The sequence below is a fragment of the Ambystoma mexicanum genome, chromosome 14, assembly GCF_040938575.1.
Source record: "Ambystoma mexicanum isolate Mex_15411 chromosome 14, UKY_AmexF1_1, whole genome shotgun sequence".
NCBI classification, from domain to species: Eukaryota; Metazoa; Chordata; class Amphibia; order Caudata; family Ambystomatidae; genus Ambystoma; species Ambystoma mexicanum.
Genome location: NC_090940.1, coordinates 580,591,066 through 580,613,954, shown reverse-complemented (window position 1 = coordinate 580,613,954; position 22,889 = coordinate 580,591,066).

Sequence of the window (22,889 nt, the reverse complement as noted above, 5' to 3'; positions counted from 1 at the left end):
TGTGCTGCCAGACCATTCCTATCCTGTGCCAGCTGCCTTACCTTGGCCAATTCTCTTATCATGTCTAGACTGGACTACTGCAATGCCCTATAATCAGGAGCCAACAAGTCGGTCTTTGACAAACTCCAGAGATTACAAAATAACGCCCTAAGAGCAGCTCTGAATATCCCACGCAGAGAACACATCTCCATATACCGGACTGAGGCCCACTGGCTAAAGATAAAGGACAGAATCCTCCTCAAAACCATTTCTCTCACATCAAAATGCCTAAATAATCTTGCACCCCATACCAAGCTGAAAAATTCAACAGGAGACCTTCAAACCGACTCACGAGATCTGCTAACACTTTCCTGCTCGAAGTCCCTAGATTTAAACTAACCACGGCGGGAGGATCTAGCTTCCCTGTCAGAGCCACACAATCTTGGAACACACTCCCACTTGACCTCAGACGACCTTTACCCTACACTATATTTAGAAGTAACGCTCTCAAATGGCTGTACACTAACGATATGTAACCTGTTCCTGATACGCCTATATTAAGATCATCTTCCGCTAATGCTGACCCAATATGACCCTGTATGTATTGTATCACTTGTAATCTACTTCTGCTTGTAATAGCCTATGTCAGGCACTGTAACTAAGCTTCAAACTTACTTGTACTGTTGCGCCCAGCTGCCTAAGGGCTTGGCACGCATTATCAAATAAATAAACAAACAAACAAACAAACAAACATTTAGAATAAGCAATTATGTCCTAATAAATCCCTTTGCAGTTCAAGACTCTTGCCAAAAGTCTTTATCGGAAGGCGTACAAGAAGCAATCTTTTACTCCTTCTCCGTGCTTCCCCAAGTGCTCATGAACACGCACACATTAGAATTAAGAGGGCAAAAGTTGTTCAGCCACACCATGCATACTTAGTATGTTCATTGAAGGATATCAGTTAATAATGTTTGTAATAATGTCCCCATTCATAATGGGGGGGTCATTTGTATTTATTTATTTTATTTGTATTGCACCGGTAACTCACAAGTCTCGGGGCGCAGAGACATGGGGCCTCATTACGACCCTGGCGGTAGGGGTTTAATGGGGCTGGTAGAGCTGCCGGACCCATTAAACCCCTACTGCCTCATTACGAGGTCTGCTCGCGGGACCTGCTCCGGACGCCTGGTTTTACCAGACGTCCTTAACGGGTCCCGTTGTTAGCATGCTCCCCATTCCCATTGAGCCCTATGGGGGCTCGAATGGGAATGGGGATGTACTGGGTCCGGGTTCCCTGAATGGGGTAATACCGGGCCCTCCAAGGTCGGAATGGCCCGGTAATTCCCCCTTCAGGGAACCCAGACCGTTACCTGGAATGGGGGTAGCCATGCCACAAATAGCGGCATGGCTACCTCCATTCTTGTAATGAGGCCCATGGACACAAGGGACGTAACAAGATAGACGAGACAGGCCTCAGAATACAAATACTGATATGGTCAGTTGAGACATAGGATTAATTAAAGACATAGGTCTTCACTAGTTTACGGAAGCACAGGTAGTTGGCTTCTCTTCTTATGTTTGCGGGGAGGTTGTTCCATTGGCCGGCTACTAAGACAGGGAAGGATTTCCCTAGGCCAAGTTTGTGCTTATGAGTGGCTACTGTGATCATTCCTTGATCTGAGGATCTGAGCACATGGTTGGGTGCATACAGGTGGATTCTGGTTTTTAGATACTCTGGTGCTTTCCCGTGGATGCATCTATGGGCCAAGGTCATGGCCTTGAATTGAATTCTGATTTCAATTTTAAGCCAATGTAACTTTTTTTCTGGAATCATTAATGTGGTCATTTTTTTTTCTTTATGATCCTTACTGCTTTGTTCTGTATGACCTAGGAGCCGTGGAGGCTTTTTTTTGTTAGACCCTATCATCATTGCATTACCGTAGTCCAGATGAGATAGTATTGTCGCCCTGGCAACAGTGGAACAATTACCGTCCGACAGAGAGGTTCTAATGGCTTTTAGTAGTTTGAGATAGTAAGCATATGTTTTCTTTATGTACTGGGCTTGGTCTTCGGACCCCAGGGAGGCTTCAAGCATTAGTCCTAGAGTTTTGACTTTAGTAAGTACCTGAATTTGGGTGTTTTCTATCGGTAAAGAGCTTTATTCGGGGAAGAGTGTGGCTCTGGCCTGGTGGAATCGGAATACCGCCAGCTCTGTTTTCTTGCCATTCAGGCACATCCAATTTGTGTCCATCTATAGTTCTATAATGGCATAGATCTTAAGAAGTTGTTAATTTTCTTTCTTATGATCACTGCTAAGTTCGATAAACAGCTGAGTATCGTCAGTGTATTTGGTGAAAAAAGTGTCGATGTGATTATGACCCTGGAGGTAGCCGTGCCGGTAAACACCAACACGGGTGCCGCTGGAGTCATGAGTTCACCGGCACCCGGCAATGGGGACTTATCAGGGCATTACAGCCCCGTCAGCCCTGGTAAATCCCCATTGCTGGGTGCTGGTAATTATTACTGCCCATTCCCATTTGAGTCCAATTGGACTCAGTGGGAATGAGGTAGGCGGATGCACTGGCACCATTCATGAATGGTGCCCGTGCAACCGTCGAGTTCGGCAAGCGGGTGCCGTTCTGCCCGCTAGGTCAGACCTGGCAGGCTGAAAGGCACCTGTTCTCAGAACTCGTAGTTTGCCGGTCCGGAAACAACAGTACCACCAAGCTTACCGGTACCGTTGTTTCTGGACTGGCAAACTCGTAATGACGCCCAACGTCCCCATTCCTAATGTCGCTGGGAAAAGCCATAGGTGACATTATATATGGGAACATTATATATGGGGACAGTTGTAGGTATGTCCCCTGCTCCCCTTGTAAAAAATAAAAAAATTAAAAAAAAAAACATCTGGGGTTGCAGGGGTGTCCCTGCATGTTCAATGTAATAATGTCTCTGCAAAAAACAGCAACTTTTTTGTCAGGAGACATTTTTGTGGGGACATTATTGCATGGAACCCATGAAGGGGAGGGGGAAAACCTCAAGAGGTATTTTCAGAGGCAACCTGCATTGAAAGATGACTGGATTATTTCTAAGAATGCTTAGGAAAGTGGAACATCATGGATTTGGCAGACACCTGAGAGATGTGGGAATTTGGTTCAACATCAGAGTGTTATTAAGACATACATGGAGGTGTACTTCACCAGTGAATTGTTAAAAATATGTTTATATTTTTTAGACACTGGCTGCATTAAGAAACTATTAGGCTCATAGAGTTGGTCCATATCTTTGGTTGCGCAACATTAACAACTAAATTTAGTCTATGGAGCAATTGATGCTATGCCATTATGATGCCTACTCTTTGTATTGTTTTAATATGTTGCTTCAACTGCACTTCTGCTGACAGCCACTTTCTTCAAAGGACAACACTTATCAGAGTGTGGGAAGTACATCTGACACAATGCAATGATTTACTCCAGCAAACACAATTGTGAACACATTTACAAAACACAATATGTGCGCACATACACAAACACACGTTCCACCACTCTATCAAGTGAAGATATCAAAAACCGTACGGATTTACCAACCTGTAAGAATCCAAAATCTAGGTCAATAGGTGTTATTATGTAATCTTCATTTCAGGTGGTATCAGAGTTAGACTATAACCCATGCTAAGTAGCCTTAGCCGATACTGACTAGGGATGTAATTTGTGATTTTGTCACTGTGGTCATAGGCTGCACAACAAGGGGGTGTGAAGGAAAGGTGGCTTTAGCTGAATTTCAGTTTTTTTGTTGTGTTAAGTGCTCACCTTAACGTCCCTGCAATTGAAATTGTTTCCTTGAATTTCAAGGGTTTTGTTATTCCATAGATTTTTCCGCACCAGTGGTCATGGCCTTCGCCCACAGTATATTTTAGAACACAACCAGAGCAATAGCTGTTGCCTTTTGCCATGACCACTGTCCATTCTAAAACACTACAGAGAACACTAGCCATAGCCTTTGGGCATTTAGCCATGCCCACTCTATATATCAAAACACTTGCAACACATCGCTCAAAGACTTACATCAATCACAGTCTGATTTTGACCTACTTCGACACTGGTTTTGTTATGTATAAAAGATGGCAGGCTTTGAGAACTCACACATTTTTTAGGCAATGCACAGTGAGATTAAATGTTTTGCCCAGGATCACACACTTTGGTTAAGCATCGTGCTATGATCTCTTGCTTATGGTTGTGAAACATTGCACAAACCCAACTAACCACATTTAAGCAGCACAGAGAAGGGGAATACATCATAGGCTGAAAGAATGACATATGCTCATGTACTTATGCCCCATAATGAAAATCAAAAGCCTGCATCCATGTGTATACGCACACTAAGCGAACATATATCATAAAGTGAAATATACAAATGTAGTAATTGATCTTCCCCTTGATCCAAAGTGTGCAAGATAAAATAGCATTGGACTTTTAAAAAATGTAATGAAACCATAAAAATAACCTGAGTGAGAAAATGTTCCAATAATTATGCTGGCAAATTCTAAAAGGTGCTCACCTTTTTTACCTAGCAATCCGTAGTGAAATATTCCCTTGAAAACAAAATCCCAATATGAGACAAGTGTTTGTGGTCTACTGGGAAAGTGTCTGCATTCGGAACATGACAACCTGAGTAAAATCCTGATAGCCAACTACTTGAGCGAGCTTGCCAACCTCAAAAAAACACAAGGGACAGAATGCACCCTCTGAGAATAGTGACACGATCCACCCACAAGTGTCCTTTACCTGTGCCCTGAAAAGCAACCAGAATTCAGTAGCGAATAACTGCAGCAGTGTTCAGGATTGCAACCTCTCTTGCCACATCCTGGGCAAATAATCTTGATTTACTTTATTAAGATAACTTGAAAAGTACACATAATATAGTGTCACTCAAATATATAAATCCTTATTGAACTATGTTAGGCAAACAGTGTACAATTGTGGCATTAGCCCCCTGATCTTGACTGGGAGGCTAGAACTACCAGAATGCTATTCAGCAAAAGGCAAAAAATAGTCTCTCCGGGTGCATTGGGATCTTAGAACATCTTTACAACATACTGGGGCATATTTTATTACAGTGCCTGCGGTAGTGGCCCTGTAGTTATGGTTAAATTGCTCAACTCATAGAAATAGCACTTTTTGGGCGGCTTATAACTTTGCCCCTCCCCCCAGACAAATATCCAAGAAACTTTGAAAAAAAGTAGATGTACCCATCGGAATGATTCGGTGAAGTTTGGTGTGATTTCATCCAGGGGGGGGAAAAGTTACAGGTGGTTCCAAAAATGTTTGAAATTCTCATGTGTACAAAGGAAAAAATGTTGTGTTCCTGCTTTACAGGCCAAACCACTGGACGGAGTTGCACCAAACTTGTGTGAGGAACGGCAGCTTGTTCTTGAATGTGTGCTAACATAAATTTGGTGTAAATCCATCCAGTAGTTTTAAAAACATTTTGCCAAAAAGAAGGGAAAAATAATGAGTGATATCTGGGTCCAGTCTACGGACTAATTTCCTGATTTGGAGTTTGCAGACACCCCCTGGATGAATCAGAGAGCAGTCTGACCTTTGCTGACATCATACACGCCCACTGATTGGCCAATTACAAATGTGAGGTGCGTAAAAATAGTTGAAATGGACCACATGTTGGATTTGCAAACAGTGCCCGTAGTCACCGGACATTGCAGTATAACATATTAGAAAAAACAACATTGCACTTGTCAAACAAACAAGACAATCTTTGCAGAGGTGAGGGGTGATGAGGATGGGAAAGGATATGGCCATAAAAAGCCCAAAATGAGTGGTTTTTCTTCCCCCGACGTCGGTAAACATTTCAGATGTTCAGAAACATATATGCGTATTTCTGCATTACAGGGTTGGTGAAAAACTGTTTTGATGGCTTATAACCTTGGCGCCACTCAATAAATCTGCATGAAAGTTTGCAATATTATTTTATACCTGACCCTGAATGTTTCTGGAAAGTTTGGTGCTGTTTCACCAAGAGAGGACAGAATTATAGGGGCTCCCAAAATATTTGAAAGGCTTATGAATTTGGTGCCATTTGACAAATCTGTACAAAAGTTTGCAAACAGATTGTAGACACAGATTTGAATGTTTTTGCAAAGTTCGGTGGGTTTTTGTCAAGAACGGGCAAAATTAGGGAGGTCTCATCATTTTTAGATGGCTTATAAATGTGTTGCTGTTTGATGAATCTGCACAAAGGTTTTCAGAAAGATCATATACCCAGCCTATTTGTGCAAGTGGTGGCTAAGCTATATGACTAATTTATGTACATACATTTTGGCATTTAAAAAAAAAACATGGATGGATTTGCAGCAAAATCATGCAAGAAGCATTTGGCAAGGACCCAAAAGCAAGGTTTTGTAAATGTGTCTGTGTTTTTTGTTGTTGAAAAGTGTCATAATGTAGGTACAAAAAATTGTGATATATACGTTAAGTGACTGAGGTAAAGCCTGTAGCCATGCACTAGAGGAGGGCTTAGTTGCCCCACCTGATGTTAGAGACCCAATCACTTTCCCAACAAGTATGGAGCGTATACCTAGATGTTCCCTCTAATCCTATCACTTTCTCAAATATGTTTTTGTAGGATGACATTAGTAATGACGTGTTTTTACTATATTACCTGCTCTTCTATCAAACTTGCTGAGCGAGAAGCTCGAGAGAATTGTTGATATTCGTTATAACTCCCTGTTTTAGACAATTGCAAATAAAACAGATTTGATTTGCCAAATTCCTGAGTTAGTTTGATTCTTGATGTTTGAGTATCTTCTGCGTCCGCATCCATCTCAAAGTATTGCTACCTCGTCTTAAAGGGCTGGGTCGATAACCCCAGTTGGAGTGGTAGCGGAGAGGATGGTTAAAAATTGGTCGATCTAATAAGCTTTGGAGTCCCACAAATATCGGACGTCCTCCGCCATTTAGCTGGTAGAACTTGAAGCTCCTGAGATGTAGGCAGTTTAGTTTAAAAATCTTGCAAGTGCAGGTGGTACGGGCCCCTAGGTTTCAAACAGAATCCGTTCCTGATTTCTACCGTAAGCTTCCTAATATTTTCAACCTGGGATTTCATTTTCAAAGGAATATGTATTCTAGGAACTCTTATTGTTGTTAAGTAATAGTGTAAGCTTGAAAACAATTTAAGAACTCCTACTTATGTCCGGCTTTGGTCCGGCATCTTCCCTTTTCTTTTTTTTCTTTTTTCTCCTGTATTTTGCCCTTTGGCCTTGTTTGGTTTAAAGTGTTGATTTGACAGTTAATACAGAGCTTCAATGATTTCACCTATTGTTATATACATGTGTAGTATATGGCTTCAACCAGTTAATATATGATTTCAATGATTTCACTTATTGTTATGTATGTGTATTACATGTTTGACTTAATTGTATGTATAAATATCTTGTATTAAATATGTTTTTTATCTTACACAAAACTCAATTGATATGTGAGGTTATGACTTTGAAATATACAAATGGGTGTAGTGTTCTCCATAACCAATGAGGTTATTTCGGGAATAGGACCCATACAGGACTTAACTCCCTATGAGGTTTTAGGGGCCGTCCCCTGCGTTACCAGTACCCCTTTTGTTGTATATACAAGTCTTACTAGCCCTTCACTGGTACGCTACCCCGAGGGCAGACCACTGCCACCCCTGAGTGGCCCCCCCTTTCGAAACATATTCTACCGTAAGCTGTGCAGACCAAAGGCTGAAGCATTTTGTTGAGGAGGCGACGATCCAGAGAGTCGGAAGTCGAAAACGCAAATGGTGAGTGGACTGAGTGAGGTGGCAAAATACGAATGGGTGTTGAAGTAAGGGAAAGTGATAAGGGGAAATGAGTAACAGAAGGTTGGTTGAGGTAAAAAACTTGAGATGATGAGCGTTGAGTTATTAAGTAATTGACTTGAGACGAGGAGCTTCAAGCAATTAAGATATATAGATAAAGGAAGATCTATATGATGAGCCCAAAACCTACATCAATGGATGTTTAGAAGGGGCTGTTTCAGAGTCCCAAGGTGGATGATGTAGACTACAAACAGATTGTTCTGTTAAAGGAAATAGCTCACACTCTGTAGGAGTAATTTTAGGGGCAAGAACAGTCACAAGGAGGATGGACTGAGAGAGATGTACGTGGGCTGGCCAAGTCTGTCAGTATTGTCTGTTTGTTGTATAATATGTATCTGGTGAAGAAATTGTGAAATGTGAAGGAACAGGAAAGAAAGCACAGAGATTTGAAATATAATGATTTATTTATTTAGTTGACTGACAGTGTTTAGTGAATAAAATAGATTGAAATAGAACGTGAGAAAGGCTTGGAGCTGCAACGTTTGGTGTATGTTCATATTGTATTATTTTTCTGAAAAGTATTTATAAAAGTGTAAAAACAACGGTGAATATTGACAGTCAAGTATGACTAGTCAAAATGGGGGATATTACTCTGCTAATACATCTGCGCAAACAGTTGCCAAAACACGCACCCAAACTTAAGCAGTACAGTGCGGAATGGGTTAAGGGCACAGCAGATAAGATATTCATGACCTGGACACAAAGGGGAACACTAGCAAAAGCAGTTTTGCAACACATGACGACATGCATGCAGCATACATGGGGAAAAAGTTATAAAAGAGGCTAGCAGGCTCAGAGCTCTGGGAAATGTACCAGGAGGAAAGGGAAGACCCACCTCCTGAAGACAGGTGCTTAACCATTGCAAAGAGTGGGGTGAGGACCTTCTGCTCCCCCCACCATGCCTGAAGTAAATGGTGATAGTGTGAAGGATGATGGAGTGTACACATTAAGAGAGATTAAGGTGGCAATAGGGTACAGCAACCCGGCATATGAGTTCACCTGCGCATAGTAGCGATAAAAGTCCAGAAAAGACTCCAGAAAGAGATGTGATTTCTAAAGTCCCGGGGGACAAGTCGAGAAGTGATCGAGGGAGATAAAGAGATGGAAAGGAGAGAATTATAAGGCTGATGAGGTAGCGCTCATACAGAACAAATGGATGGGCATTCACACTTTGCTCAAAACTTGACAGAAAGAGCATTGAGGAAGTAAGGCAAAAGGAAGATCATAGCGAACAAGATAAAAAGACAGGGAACGAGAGGAACAATTGAAAGAAGATGAGGCCAAAACAAAGAATAGACAAAGACGGGAACAGCTGTATCTAGATGTGCAGCTGCGAAAGCAAGAAAGAGCAGAGGAGCAAAGGTAATATCATAATAGGCAGAGAGAAATCAAAGAGCAGGATGAGCTAGAAAGAAAGAGAGAGGAAGAACAAAAATGAAGAGATAAAAGAATACAAAGATGAAGGGATGAAGAAATACATAGGACAAACGAGAGAAGGGAGGTGAAACGACAGGAAGAGGAAATAGTAAGAGAGGAAGCAAGGAAACGAAGAGGGCTTGACGAAGAGATAGTACTCAAAAGGAGGCAAAGGGCATGCGACATTGATTGTATAGCGAAAGAGTTAATGGAACCAAATACAGTAGTAGCAATGGAAGACATAGAAGAATTCTCCCCGACACATGACACAATGCCAGGTACATCCAGAACAAATCTAGAAGATAATTTTGACATAAGAACCATTGGGGACAAAATCGATAAGGTCTATCATGATATGAGGACCAAAAAAGAATCAAAAGGAAAGGGAAAAAATTATCGATTTGAAAATACGCAGTCGCAAGGCAAAGGGGGAAGTTTGTATAATCTTGAACACAGAGCTTTGTCATTGGACAGGCTAACTTTTAACAGAGATGAGAAAGAGGGAAGTCACACGAGTTGGGGACAGGATATGTCAGATGAGGACAGAGAAATATTCTGTGTGGAGGAGGGAGATAATGCAAGAAACCTTGAGGGATGTTCTCCGACGAACAGAGAAGTAAGATGGTCAGACTTTGACCTAGAAAAACCCATTAGGTATAGAACAACAGCACTATGCAAATGTGGCCAAAGAGATACAAAGTTAATTAGAAAGACAGTAGGACAGAAAAAAAATCACTGTCTCACCCTGCCCTAACCCTAAAGGTTTCAGGGAACCTTTCCCTAGGAAGTGCTGGTGTGCCGCTTACAAAAAGGGGGGTACAGTAAAAGAGGTCAAAGAGAATCCATTTTTGAATAACAGAAACAACATAAAGGCTGTTAAACTCTTGTATATCTTTGGTCACTGGAAGCAGAGAGGAGGAAAGTGTAAAAGTAAAGTTTACACCTTGGACTGAACATACATATACAAAGTAACAGATCTGAGCTGTCTATTGTGGGTACATCACACTTTTACTATCCCATGGACAGGTCAAAAACTTCCCAAGGTGGCTCTACAAATAAAAACCAAATTGAGAACGGGCTTAATCTGATGTCATTAAACTGCTGAGGCACTCATTTATGAATACAGCAGATACCCCTGTTGGGGATAAGCCAGTTCTCAGATGAAATCAAGTGAAGGCAAACATGTAGGCTACATGATCTCTTCAGATGCAATATTTTTGCAAAGAAGAGGACGTAAGGCTACACTATAGATTTCTTCCCCCTTGTTTTTAGAAGACTGTCCTGAAGAAAGTGGTCACACCCAAAATACACCACTGAAACCGGTAGACAGCGGTTGTTACATGGCGGAGAACCAAAATACATTATACCGTGGCCATGAACAACCTTTACATGCTTTTTAGCGTAGCCTTACGTCCTCTTCTTTTACAAAAATGTTTCAACTGAAGAGATCACATAGCCTACATGTTTGTCTTCACTTGATTTCATCTGAGAACTGGCTTATCCCCAACAGGGGTATCTGCTGTATTCATAAATGAGTGCCTCAGCAGTTTAATGACATCACATTAAGCCCGTTCTCAGTTTGTTTTTTATTTGTAGAGCCACCTTGGGAAGTTTTACTATTCTATGGAATAGTAAAAGTGTGATGTACCCACAATAGACAGCTCAGATCTGTTACTTTGTATATGTATGTTCAGTCCAAGGTGTAAACTTTACTTTTACACTTTCCTCCTCTCTGCTTACAGTGACCAAAGATATACAAGAGTTTAACAGCCTTTATGTTGTTTCTGTTATTCAAAAATGGATTCTCTTTGACCTCTTTTACTGTCCCCCCCTTTTTGTAAGCGGCACACCAGCACTTCCTAGGGAAAGGTTCCCTGAAACCTTTAGGGTTAGGGCAGGGTGAGACAGTGATTTCTTTTCTATCCTACTGTCTTTCTAATTAACTTTGCGTCTCTTTGGCCACATTTGCATAGTGCTGTTGTTCTATACCTAATGGGTTTTTCTACTGCCTAATTTTTAAATGATACACAGTTGTGTGTTGCCCTCTTTTGTTGTGTTACAATACTAACCTGTTAGGGCCTCACCCTGTTTACTGCACTCTTAGTGCCCTACTTGTGTTTAACCAGACTTGGACCTACCCAAATTATGGATGTCAGAGTCTTTGATGTGGCCAGGTCAACCCAAAGGGTGATCCCATAGTGAGAGAGGAGACTCACCACCTTACGTGAGTAGGCTAAGGTCACTACCGGGAATAAGACGGTGCAGGATCATTGTCCCTTCTAGGGACATGCAGACGATAGGGGATGAACGTGATTTTGGGATCTCACAGTTTCCTTTGTTAGAGAAAGGAGGGGCCAGACCACAGTATATACTTTGGCCACAGATGGATAAGGGTAATTTAAGGTGCAAACTCCCTAGTTTGACTTTCGGTGCTGGGTAATGGATACATGACTTAGAGAAAATGACAGGAGTAAACCAGTTAGCCATTGGAGACATTAAAGGTCTTCTAGCCGCTATTCTTGGGGAGAGAGCTGACGACATTTGGTCAAGTGCCGGATAAGCAAGTGTCACTGCGCAAAACACTGCTCACAATGGGGCACCATTTAATAATTGTAGAGCGGCAGTCTGGAAAGCAGTTAGAGTGCATTATCCAGATACGTCAGATAAGGGAGCTATAATGGCCCGAAATGGGAGGATGCTCTTATTTACATTCTGAATTTGCAGGAAATATGGAGTTTGCAAACACGGGAACCCTGGGGGAAATCAATACCTGTATTTTACGGTACATTATGTCAAGGGTTGCCAGATGAAGTGCAAAGACAGCAAAAGAAATTTGAGGGTATGGAAGCAAAACCGTGGTCAGAAATAGAGCTGACCATTGCGCATTATTGCTGATTCTTGCAAGAGAAAAATCAAAGGAAACATGTTAGGAAAATTGAAGAAGCAAAGTTAGTGCAAACGAAATTGTCAAAATACGCCATGAAGGGGCGATGTTGACTAGTGGAGATGGGTCAAGATCACAGCAAGAAGCAGGCATGCCACAAGTGAATAACCAAAGGAAGTTTGACTAAGGTAATAACGGATTCATACAAAAGGGGTAGGGGAGGTTTTTGAGGTAGAGTCTTCCAGAATAATCAGGGACATTTCCATAATAACCAAAATGGGTTTCAAGATATGCAGAATGGCAATCAGGGCATGCAGGGAGAGCAAACTAAGAGACTCCCTCTTGCATGTTGGACATGCAGAATGGCAGGGCACCTAGCACAAAAATGCAGGAGCTAAGGGTTTGTGCAGAATGGGAAGTTCTCAAGAGACCACTTATCCATCTGCATATAGCCAACAAAGTAGGGATGGGTTTGCTCAAAAGCAGACAGTGCTGAGAATGCAACAGGCTTTGCAACCACAGCAAGCACCATTGAATGTGCCACAAGGGCAGTCACAATACACACCCATGCAGATACAGCTGTGCCCAAACACAGGGAAGTTATTCACTCCTAGGACAGGGGGTGTAACTGTTGAGGGAGGAAATCCTTTCACAGGCAAGGGAATAAGCATGTACCCACAATAGGACAGCTCGCTGGGTGACTTGATGTGTTCAGTGCTATCTGTAACTCCCAATCCTCACGAGGAACCGAGGGTTGATGTCAGTATAGGAGGCAAATCTTTTTCTTTTTTGGTAGACACAGGTCGAACACGCTCATGAATACGGGAGTGGAAATTTACGTTAATCGGGAAATTCCATGAATGCTCAAGGTTTCACAGGAGCTACATGTAGAGTTCCTTTAACTGAAAGATTGCCAGTCTCTATAGAAGAATGTGACATGTCTGTGCCATTATTGTATTCAAGGCAGACATCAGTTAATATACTAGGCCGAGATTTAATGACACATTTGAATATGACAATTTCTTTTACTGATGAAGATATAGTGTGTTCAACCCGATGAGTGCATTATTTAAGCGTGAGTGAATATATCATGGCATTTACAGGGCGAATGGCCATAAGAGGGGTACCGTTAGAACCAGAGGTCTTCTACTATGAGCAACACATTTTGTTAACATGGCTATCTGGTTTAGTGGGCAAGACTGTGAGAATACCAGAGGAATCTTTGTTCAGACCGAGGATACCTATGAATGAAAAGGAGGGACAAGTATTTCCATTAGAATTACAAACAGCTACAGTGTGAGGAGAGTTAGCTATGCTTGAAGGAGTTGATATTGATGACAGGACATGGAACACAGTGATTGCCACTGGAGAGGGTTGCAGGTTGACTGACATCACTGATGAGGAAATGTTTAGAGAACACCCCTCAGATGATGAAGTAGTATGTGAAGTGAGTATAACTTATTGGTTAAGACAATAAGACGTGAAGTTCCTCAGAAAATGATGATAGCACGGCAGCGTCCTGCATTTTTTGATGAAGACATTGCGAAAGTGCCAGTTTCATTATGGATTACAGGCCCTTATGATGTAGGCCTATTAAAGGGGGTAGGAGAAATTTAGATTAAATTGAAGCCAGTAGCAATTTTGCCTCAAGCATATCAGTATCCCATGTCTCAAGAGGCAGACAGGGGTATGTTTAAGACAATATGCACCAGGATAGCTCAACGGCAACATGTTTGCCTTGGAAGCAAAATGACACGGAGCAACAAGGGTTTAATCCCCGGGTGCACGCTTAGAAACCTCTGGGTATTAAGCGCGTTATAAATAACCTATCATATCATATCATGATGCATCAAGGCATTTTAATAACGTCAGAGTCACTATGTAATACCGCAGTGTACCCAGTGAAAAAATTGAAGAGGCAGTTGTGGCGTTTAGTGCAAGAGATGCACCCAATTAATCAGATTGTACAAACCAAGTTCCCTCTAGTTCCTAATCCAGCAAAGATATTATGTAGTATCCCTGTTAAGGTGCGATATTTCACTGTGATTGACTTGAAAAATGAATTTTTCTCAATCCCATTGCATGAGGATTCTCAAGCTCTGACGCCATTTAAGTTCAGACAGACTAAGTTAAAAAGCACAAGATTACCCCAGGGGTACTGTGAGTTCCGATCGATTTTCAATAGAGTCCTGCAGATGGACTTGAGCAATATTGATCTGCAAAGTGTTGTGTTTCAATATGTGGATGACATTTTAGTCTGTAGCACATCAGAAGAAGAGTGCAGATGGGACTGCGTTCAGCTAATGATTATTCTAGCAGAGCAGGGATTTAAAGTAGACAAGGACAAATTGCAGTATTGTCAAGAAGAGGTGTTATATATAGGTCAGTTCATTTTGCATGAAGGAAAGAAAGTTACACCTGAAAGGGTTGAGGCTATTTTGAAAACAGCAAAGCCACACTCGATAAAGCATATGCAAAGGTTTTTGTGACTATGAAATTATGTTAGAACACGGGTATTCGATTATAGTTCATATACAAGACCCTTGTTACAATCTCTGAAAAAGGCACAGGCAACACAGGAAATAGAGAAAGGGTTTGATGAGTTGAAAAAGGCAATTTGCACAGTTCCAGTCTTAGGAATTCCCAATTATGCAGAGGAATTATTTTTCTTTTCACACACGAATGGCACAGTCATGACAGCAGTCCTCACGTAGAGAACCACATTGGGGTATAAGGCTCTAGCATATTACAGTAGGATTCTGGACCCAGAAATGAGGGGTCACTTCCCTTGCGAACAATCTTTGGCAGCCGCCGCATTCGCCATAGAGAAAGCTGCCAGCATAGTGATGAGGGTTTCATGACGTTATTTGTCGAGCATGCTTTATTTGCTATTTTGGAGAAACCCAAAGGTACTTTGACATCTCAAAGGGCTTCTGCCTATGAGAAGGGCATATATCGAATCCAGTGATAAAAAATAGTCAGATGCAAAGTACTGAACTCTGCCATGTTTATAGCGGATCCACTGGCAGAAGGCGAGCATGCACATGACTGCTCACATTATGAGGAATTTTATGATGAGATGCGAGGGTGAATAAAGTTGCTTTAACAGCTTAGGAAATTCTCTTTCTTGACGGTTCTTCAAAAAATGATCACAGTGATGGGCAGAGATATACAGGTTCTGCTGTGGTAAAACACAGGACTAATGGGGAATATTAAGTATTTATAAGTGCACAACTACCATCTCACTTTTCAACACAGGCTTCAGAATTAGTGGCACTGATTGTCACACTCGAGAAAAACACACACCAGGAAGTAACAGTGTACAGTGAATCCACCTATTTGATGTCGACAGTTCACGCAGGACTAGCATGCTGGAAAAGGAGGGGTTACCTCTGAGCAGACACGCAACACGTGTAACACGCTGCATTATTGGACAGACTTATTAGAGCACTACAGCTCCCAGTAAGCATCACAGTCGTCAAGTGTGCAGCACACACTAAAAGAGCAGACTTTATTTTGCATGGAAACAAAGCCTCAGACAAAGGAGCAACACAAGATGCATATTCAGTGAAATAATTAGCGTTGACACACCTCATATGAATGAAATAATGGTGGTGATGATGAGTGTGAACGAAAGTTTTAATAACTTGTCTAAAACCTAATTGATGGAAGTTCAAGGGGAAGCACCACAGAATGAGAAAAATCAGTGTAGACGGATGGGGTGTTATTTAACCCCTTCCAAAGCATTGTGGCGATAGGAAAGCACTGGTAAACTGGTGATGCCTGTAACCTTAATAAGGGCGGCATTGGAACAACTGCACTACCCTGCAGATGTCACTAGAGAATGCCTCGCAGCTACTATTTCGGAGGACTGGTTTGTACTGAACCTGGTAGAACACGTTGCATTTTATGTAGTAAATTGCATAGTAATGTCAAATGTTTACTGCTGGGCACATTTTGTGAACAGTCAGAGGAGTTATCCCATGACCGAATGGTCCCTTTCAGCATTTACACGTCAACTATGTCGATATTCTCCAGACATGTAATGGATACAGATATATGATGGTGGTACTACGTACATTTTCAAGGTGTTTTGAAGCAGGCCCTTGCACACACCCTGAGGGCACTTGCACTGCAACATTTTTGTATGAGAAGTATTTCCTAGATGGGGAATATGTGAAGTATTACTACCATATAATGGTCCACAATTTGTTAATGAAGTATTTGAGCAAATCAGCTTGTTGCTTAGTATAAAGCATAAGTTCTCTTTGGCTTATCACCCACAAACCAATGGCTCATGCGAGAGACTCAACGGCCTGCTTAAGGAAATGTTATGCTATCGAAACTTCTAAAGTGCACGTACACCAGGAGGCATCTTGGCGCTGAGGAGGCAGGCAGAAAGGAGCGCAGCTAGAAAAGTAAGGTTTTTAATCCTTGACGAAAAGCAAGATGATTAGAGATGTTGCGTAACGGAAGGGGAAGACCATTCAAAGTTCTTGCATCAGCGACAGAGAAAGCACGGCCACCCTTACGGGCCAGCTTGAAACAAGGTACAACCACTCGCCGGGTGGCAAGAGAACAAAGGGTGCGTGAAGGCTGATAAGGAGCGAATTTAGTTTGTAGATATTCTGCTCCAGATCCATAAAACGCCCGGTGTACTATGCACATAGACTTGAACAGAATGCGCTGAGCAACAGGGAGCCAGTGAAGTTGTCGCAGTAATGGGGTCATATGGCCTCCAAAAGAAGGGCGGATGATGGAACGGGCTGCAGCGACCAATCTGGTAGGCAGGTTGCACCAGATAAAGTGAGTTGCAGTAGTCCAGGACACTAAGGACCAGGGCTGCCACAATCGGTGCCTGACTGGCAGAGGGAATGAAGGGGAGGACTTTTCGAAGAACCCTAAGTTTAAAATGACCTGATTTGCAAACTGCTCCGACCTGCTCGTCCATGGTCAGGGTAGCCGAGAAGTGAACTCCCAGGTTCCTAACTGATGGGATGGGTATAGGAAGAGGGCCCAATGACAGGGGCCAAAATTTGGCTGTCCAGAACACATGAGGGGTAGAAGTACACAACCAGGACTTCAGTTTTTCTGCCGTTGAGCTTGAGCCAATTCAGCGTCATCCATAGACCAAGTTCCTCAAGACACTTTTTTAGTCTGTGAGCTGTTTCAGGTTTAGTTAGGTCAAGACGGACCAGTAGCTGGGTGTCATCCGCATATGAATAGAAGCGGAACCCATGAGACTCAATGAGGAACAGCAGATATCTTATATAGATGTTGAACAGAATAGGGGAAAGCGCCGAGCCCTGAGGGACACCACAAGAGAGGAAAACAGGAGCAGAGTAGAAAGGGGGAAGCGAGACTGACTGAGAGCGATTAATAAGAAAGGCTATGAATCATTTGAGGACTTGACCAGAAATTCCGGCCTCAGAGAGCCGTGAGATTAGAAGAGAGTGATTGACAGTGTTGAACGCAGCCGACAGATTGTTGGGGAGAAATTGGACCCACACCAGGGCTTCTGGGGCTACCAGCTATGGGAGACCCGAACACCTCCCATTTTGCCCAAAGAAATGCAGCAGAGTCCCAAGCAGGCAGCAACATGTTCCAAACTGCATTTATTTCTGGGCAGCAAAAAAAAAAAACACACACAGAGCTTTGTGCACAGCGAAAATCCAGGCACCGTCTCCCCCGGGACTGCAAGCCAGCTTTGTAACACACTGTAGGCTGACATCACAGAATTGGACCAGCTCCTAGAAACCTATCTCATCCTGCTATTGGCTGCTAAGTGATAAGTTACCTATGGGGCCCTTATAGGAAGCCTAATCATCGGACATTAGGACTTTTGGGTCAGTGGGCTGGTTTTAACTGCGCCACCCCATTACCTAATTCTAAAATTGTTGCATTATGAACTTGTTCTCATTAGTTTTAGCTGAATCAGGCTTTTTGCCCCTGGGCTCTTAGCGTTCATTGGCCAGAGCTGAGCCATTCTTGTTACAATTATGTTTCAAATGATGTGTGGGTCTTTGCGAAAATGTCTTTCGTTCACTGTCGTTCAAGGAAAGGAATCTTATCTTACTGTAAAACCTTGGCTGCTGCTGGGTTTGTGAGGAGCATTGCTGAAGTCAGCACGAATCCCCACTGCGGCTGGTGTTCAGTGAGACAAATGCACTTGGCTTTAATTTTCCTGAAACATGGCTTTACACTGTGTAATTAAATCAGGTTAATTCATATAAGCATCTGCAAGCCTTTAAACAGGGATTCTTGTGTTTTGTAGATTCTGGTATTGCTGCATTGAGGCTAATGTAGCATGTAGGTTGCAATGTTGGAGAAGTGGGTGTCTTTCAGCATATTTGTCACCCATGGGTGCGCTGGGGCCTGGTTCAAATGATAAGTGCGCGCCTTATTCTTCATGCTGTTCTTTCTGTTTATGCGCCTAAGGTGAGGGGGCAGGAGTTTGATCTCGATTTTCCCTCTTCAAGATCTAAGAGCAGGACGGCTCCAACACCGCCCTGATCAACACGACGCATAAGGTCATCCATCACTGAGTTGAGAACAGACTTGGTACCTCTGCCAGGTCGAAAGCCAGATTGAAACGAGTCAAGAAACGGTGTGGATTCCAAAAATGTGGATAGTAGTGGCGATTCAAGTGCCTTCATGACCTTCATCAGGAAAGGCAGGAGTGAAATGGGACGATAATTGGCCATTATTTCAGGGTCGAGAGAAGGCTTTTTAAGCAAGGGTATCACTAAAGCATGTTTAAGTGAATCCGGGATCACTCCCGTTGTGAAAGAGTTGTTAACTGCTGACGTGATCAAATTATTCAGGTCCACAGGTGTCTCCTGCAAAAGGGCGAGTGGTATAGCGTCAGTAGGGGATGCAGATTTGAGTTTTTGAATAGTAGAGAGAACCTCAGTGTTAGAAAAGAGGGGGAAGGATGACCAACATCCTCCCGTCGAAGGGGGTAGCGGGAAGACTGGGGTGTCAGCAATAGCTGCAGCCTCCACCATGATGTTATCTCGAATTGTGGTTATTTTAGAGAGAAAGAAAGTGGAGATAGAGTCGCAGAGCTCTTGGGAAGGGGAGACTGCATCTTGTGCTAATTTTGGCATGGAGAGAGATTGCACTAGGTCAAATAGGGCCTTAGGTTTGTTGATAGCCTCCTCTACAGTTTGAGCAAAGTAGGCTTTTTTGGCATTTACCACTTCACCATGGTAGGCAGCTAATATATTCCTGTACAGGATTTTGGAATTGGGAGAGTAGCTGTGGCGCCACTTTCTTTCCATCTGCCTACACAGGAGTTTGCTGTCCTTGAGCTTAGGCGAAAAACAGGGCTCAGGTGATCGACTGCGCTGTTTACATAGTTTGTAAGGTGCCAGCGCATCTGCAGTAGCAGAGAAAGCAGCCTGTAGTGCGGTGAGAGAGCAGCTATCGGCAGAGTTACCATGGAAATGGAGCAGGTTGATAATTTTATCTTTAGGGACAGCTTTCCAGCTACACCTGTAGCAGGAAAGCATAGCTAAATTTAAGCTTACATTGAAGAAAGGATGGTTACATTGTATGCCTCTTGCATTATATGGGTTAAGGAATCAGCCAGGCTCTGACCACCATCTTACGTCCCATGAGTTAGTGATAGGGAGACGAATGAGGACTCCCCTCACTCCTCCAGTGAGAACTAGAAGTGATACCCAGACAACAGCAGAATTGTTAGCAAATAAGTTACATGCCTACTTAACATGTATGACTACAGGTATCTCTGTCATTTCAGAACAGCTCAAACGGACGGGGTGTCGTGCTCAGACCACAGATGAAGACCATACAACGCCCAGACAAAAGGAACTATTATTACCACAGATTTTCCCAGGAGATCAAATATTGATCAGGAACTTCCTCCGCAAGTAGCATGAGCTAAGGTTTAAAGGGCCTTTCATTGTTGAAGATGTTACAGTAAAAGTCTTGGGAAGACACGCTTGGATATTCCTCAGTGACGTGAATATCTACAATGGAGAGTCCCCCTCACCTCCACCCCAGTCGGAAGCAAGCATCGGAAAAGCAGTTCAGCATGTGCAGACTAGATCGATGACGAGGAAGAAGGACGCAGAGACTGTCCAATAGACAGATAAAGAGTACATTGGACTGTGGTTCTTCTGAGACACTCTTTGTAGCTGCTAAACAGGAGTGAAAGAAAAAGCTATTGTTTTTGAACCGTAGGAGCTTGATAAGTTTGTATTCAGACACACGGAAGTCTTGAAAAGAAAAGGCAATGCCAGACTTAGAGTTACACTTCGATGATTGGAAGAGGAAGCAATTCCCTGATTCCTTTTTCACCGAGCTTCTTTTTGGAAGCATCCATGGTAGTGCCTGATGACCACGTTCACCGGATCATTCTTACTGTTTTTCTCTACATTCTTTGTGCATACCCTGCGCTTGTGGGGAGAACTGTTAGCCTTCATCTGTTCCCGCAAGATACTAAAAATTGTCCCATTGTGAGGAGATTGCTTGCAGTCATAGTAGAGCAAGTTCTCCAGCTTCCAGTACTGTTTGTAAAACACAAATGACCCTATCTGAGGAAAATGCTAAAAGACTAGTTTGAATGGACTTTTATTTCTTGACTGGGGAATGCCCTCATCTTGTTAGAAGACAAACTGATGTTCGTACTTTCCTGAGAGATCCTAGGAACCTAATGGAAATCAATCAATTGCTATGTGACATTGTAGAACAAGTACATATATTTTATGAGAGAACACAGAGAACATCCTGAATGAGGCTTTTGAGAGAAGATATTGAGAACTTACTGTCCTTTGTCTTCTAATAATTACTGGAAACACATCCTCATTTTGTTTGGTGAAACGACGACTCCTTTGTGTTCATCAGGAACTCTGTTAATCGTTCTGCAATCAGCCAGTTGCTTGTGGAGCAGATCCAGCTACTACTAGAGTATTTTATGATGTTGCCTGATTAAAGTTTTTTTTTTTCTTCCTTAACAAAGATTGAGAATGGGCAACCTAGACAGTAATAACAATGTGGCCAACAACGAGAGACCACCACACAGAGTAAGAAGCTATTGCTGCATGAAGTGGGCCTACTGGTATATAGTTTACACATGTATCATTGTGATTCTTCTCTCACTGATAGTACGTACTGTTTATTATGTAGATCCAAATAAAGCAAGGATCCCTGTTTATCTTCCTATGCAGCAGGAAGGTATAGAAATGGAAAGTGTAAGACCACCAATGTGATTGTTGATACCCCAGTAGCTCATGTGGAGGCGCCTGGTTCTGTGGCAAGTGTTACTAGACATCCTTATTTAGGAAAGAATCTTTTAGAAATGTTTGCTGAGCATCAGATACAGATTCTTAGGGAAAGAAGAAAGAAGATATCTTTTGTGACTATCTCTACACCAGTAGCCCATGTAACGACACCAAGTTCACTGATGAATGTTCCTATGATTCGCCCAGTGAGAAGGAATTATGCTGATATACTTCATGAGATGATTAAAAAAAGCTCATGAGACAAGAGGGAGACCTAAGAAAAGTACTAGGGAGGATGATCATGAACTGAATGATTACCTGGATATTACAGCACATTTGGGAAACTACATGTGGTATCAGCACATGAAAGAAGTAGGAAGGAGGACCTCAAAGGAGGACTGCTATCTATGTGCACTCCTGTCTTATAGTATGGGGAAGTCTAATATTTTCATAGCCATTGAAATAGATTTCCAGACAGCACATTGTCAATCTCAAATTGCACTCTGTCGAACAAGAGGTGGTCAGTTCATGGGCCGAACAGCCTACCTAAAATGGGCAGAATGGATCCGGCAGAAGACGAATATGTTCAAGACACAAAGACAAGATTAAGAGCCCACCCTAAAAATCACGTGGGAAGATACGAGCAGCCTGGAGTGAAAGGAGCTGGAATCAGATGGGAAGTAAACAGAAGACTTGAGAGTCCAGGAAAAACTGCAGAAGATGTTCGAAGAAGGAAGAATAGTTTCCAGATGCAGATTTGGGAATCAGTACTTTCACCAGATGGATGGGAGGAAGGTGTGGTCATCTGCAGAGCGTGGGTAATCATTGGTTTCTTCAAACCAACCAATGACATTGTACAGAATGGACGCAAACCTTTATGGCCGAGACTTGCTAAACGATTGACTTGGGTCCAGGACAAAGGAGGGCCTTTACAGATAGTTCCTCTGGAAAGTGCAAAGCTGGGTTTCAGAAACAATGGCACAGAAAAGTTGGAAAGAACCAGAATTGTGGTCAAATCTTGAATGTGCCAGGAATGAGCATTGGAAAAGCAGTGATAATAGATAACTACTGGGCTTGTGGATCCAGAGCTTACACGAAGCTGCCCAATGATTGGGTAGGACGGTGTTCTATAGGGAACATTCATGTTCCAGAATTCGTGATTCCTAAAAGCGATTAAAACATTGGTGACTTTCCAAAAGCAGATGCTCATCTGAGGAAGAAGAGATATGTGAAGCTGATAAATCAAATGAAGTGAGAGAACTATTTTGCAGCTAAGTCAATAGAAGTTTTTGATTCAATTCCATATGAGCACAGATTATTCAGTCCGAATTTATCGATATTCACAATAATCTTCATGCCAATGATCCAGACTGCAGCGCATACCAAGTGGTTACAGATAACCAGATAGGATCTTCTACAAACAATTAACATGACTATCAAAGGATTCAATGCTATCAACGAAGTGCCATACA